The sequence below is a fragment of the Nicotiana sylvestris genome, chromosome 8, assembly GCF_000393655.2.
Source record: "Nicotiana sylvestris chromosome 8, ASM39365v2, whole genome shotgun sequence".
Classification (NCBI taxonomy): domain Eukaryota; kingdom Viridiplantae; phylum Streptophyta; class Magnoliopsida; order Solanales; family Solanaceae; genus Nicotiana; species Nicotiana sylvestris.
The window spans coordinates 16,064,685-16,067,638 of NC_091064.1; positions in this window are offsets into that span (position 1 = coordinate 16,064,685).

Consider the following 2,954-nt stretch of genomic DNA (forward strand, 5'->3'; position numbering starts at 1 on the left):
TGTTATTAATCTCAAACACCCTTATCTTTTCGACCAAAATGGATGTTCCCGTTTCACCATCGAGGCCTCCTTTTGAGCTCTTTCCATCTCGGTTTGGAGAACAGGGAGGTCCTTGAGGGCCTCATTCTTTTGCCCACTACGAGCTTTGTACGTGTCCTTCTGCTGAACTTGATCCTTGAGCTCGAACTCAAGATGACCCAACTCCATCCGAGACCGATGGAAGCTCTCAAGATGAAGCACTGAGGCCTAAGGATTAAAAATGATGAAATCATTAAAGTATGCTAAGGCTAAATGAACTTTTGAGGGTATAAAGAAAGGGAAACATACCCTATTCAGCGCCTTTTTGCCTCGTTGAAAAGGCTCGGCGCATCCACTCCGTTCATCTTCACATGGTCCTCTTCAGTTACCAAGCAACGAAGGTAGTTGGCCACGCCAACCGGCCCGGTTAGCACCTTGGTATCCGCCGGTATCATAAATCATAACCTTGGCCGTTCTCTTATTGTCTCGCTCAGGGCAGGGAACTACTTCACAAGCTTTGGGCTTAAGCTCGGCCCACTTAACTCCAGCAGCACGTCTGTTCTCGGGATTTCTAGGTGGCGAAACTCGGAGTAGTCCTCCAGCGCACCGACGTACATGCCTTCAAAAAATAGGTTATGGGCCTCATCTACAACCCGTGATGCCTCAGTCGACTTTTCTCTAATGGCCCGGGCCTCGCCAAATAGGGACTCCGTGTTAGGCAGGACTCCAGAATGTCAATGACGTTAGTGGCTTCTCTCGGAACCAGAGTAGCTTCTCAAGAAGCAGTAGCCACGGCTTTTCCCTCGGGCTCCCGAACTGAAGAGTGTTTAGCCTTATGGTCGCCTCCTTTCAGTGTTTCTTGCTTGTCTGCAGCGATGGCCGGTTCATGGGCGGAAAACTCCATATTGTCATGTTTAGGGTAATTCTTGAGCCGGTAAAGAGAATCAGGGTCTGGTACCCTGGTCTGAGTAATCTTCTTGGTGCTCTTTTGGACTTGCCCATGACCCCCTTTTTCTTAGCCTCAGATGGAGCATCCGAGGAGCTAGAAGACCGCATCTTTCTTCTCTTTTTCTCCTCCTTCTTTACAGCAGCATCAACGACAAGCTGTCTTGAAGCAGAGGGTTTTATAGATGGGGATGAGGCCTCATCCTCATCCGCCGCTAGAAGCTCGCTGGTCTTAGGCAAACCTGTGGAAGGAAGAAAAGGACTTAGTCAAAACAACAGTGGAATGGATGGGAAATTCAAAAAGGTAGAAGGGGAATACTCATCCTGGGAACAGGCTTCCCATTTAACTTTTGAAAGTTTATGCCACTTGCGCTCGAAGTATGTCAATTGTTTACAGATCCACTCAACCCACTCCTTGAAATAAGGGACTGTATTGTGGACTCGAGCGACTGCTGCATAACGGGAAAGCCGGGAGATGCAAAAAAAATATAAATTCAAAGAATTATTTTAGTAACTTGGGTAGAGATAAACTTACGTATTAGGTTTCACTTCTCAGGGAATGACATGAACTAGTGGGAATGAGATCCTCGATCTTCACCCAAATGAATCTCCTCTGCCAGCTTCGATCCCTGCCTTCATCAATGCTCGAGAATCGAGCCTTCTTTGTCGGACGGGCAAGCTTGATTAACCCTCCCCCCTCCTCGGAAGATTCGGGGTCCTATATACGGAGCAGATGGTCGATGGTGAAGTGGGGATCCTCCATGTTGTTGACAAACTGATGAAGGAGAATCACAATCCTCCGAAAAGATGGATGGATCTGCCCAAGCCAGACCTCATATATTTTGTAGAAATCAAGGACTATCATATTCACCGGGCCAAGCATGAAGGGGTACTTATAGACGCTTAAGTACCCTCCACATGTGTGGTGATGTCCTCATCAGGGACGGGGATGACTGATTCCTTGCCTTCCCACTTGCAGTCCTGCCGAACTGCCTAGAGTGTATCCTCGGTGATGAAATGGATATACCTCCATACCTCTTCACCAATCTCTTTGTTTGGAGGCCTTTTCGACCTTAAAATCGTTGTCTATGGAGCAGCCTCAAGGGATAAAATCCTTAAGAAGAGGTTTTGGGGCTGCATATGGGAGAGTCACTTCGACATTAGCGGCCGGGGCAGTGTGATAGATGCACAGATTTTGAAGTTTTTGCAATTGTTATCCAGGACTATGAAGATTTGAAGACTGGGCATAAAGGTTTGAAGATGGGTATGAAGATTTGTAGGTTTGGCTTGAAGATTTTAAGGCTCAATATGAAGATTTAAAGATTGAGGATAAAGAAATGAAGATGTAAAGAACAATTCGTAAAAATTTGGGTGAATGATAATCAAGTAAAAATTTCAAGAGTAACTCAAGAAAATTCAAAATCGGAAAGTAAAAAAGTGAAAAAATGAAATCGAAGCTTTTATAGGAGGGAAATATTTAATGTATGCCATTTCGCATTCGAGGACGGTCAACCGTCAGCTGACATATGTCCGAAGTCAGAACGACGCGATTGATGGGATGTTTCACTTACTCATCAGCCCGTTTGTAGCGTACGGTGGAAGGAAGTGGGGTCAGTTAGTCACTTCTCGTCATTTCGATAAACCATCTCTCCGAAAAATGAGGGGACTATCTGTGTACGGGTAAAATTTATCGATAAAATTACCCTCAATTTTTCGGTAAAGAAACGAGAGGAAAGCACGATCTGGCATGACCTCGAGTAAAGACGAGGGGTTCCACGTCTCAGATCCCAGGGAGGATGAATGGTGCACATGGTACCGGACATGGTCCAACATCGGGTTCGAGCAGAGTGAAGAGCCGAGACTAGGGGAAAAGACGGTTAGACACGATAAGCGGGGAGCCGTAATATCTGCCCTCAACCGAATGTTCAGTGCAAATCTCGTCCGACATCAACTATATATCAACGTTTACTAGAAGGAGAAGATTTTATTAC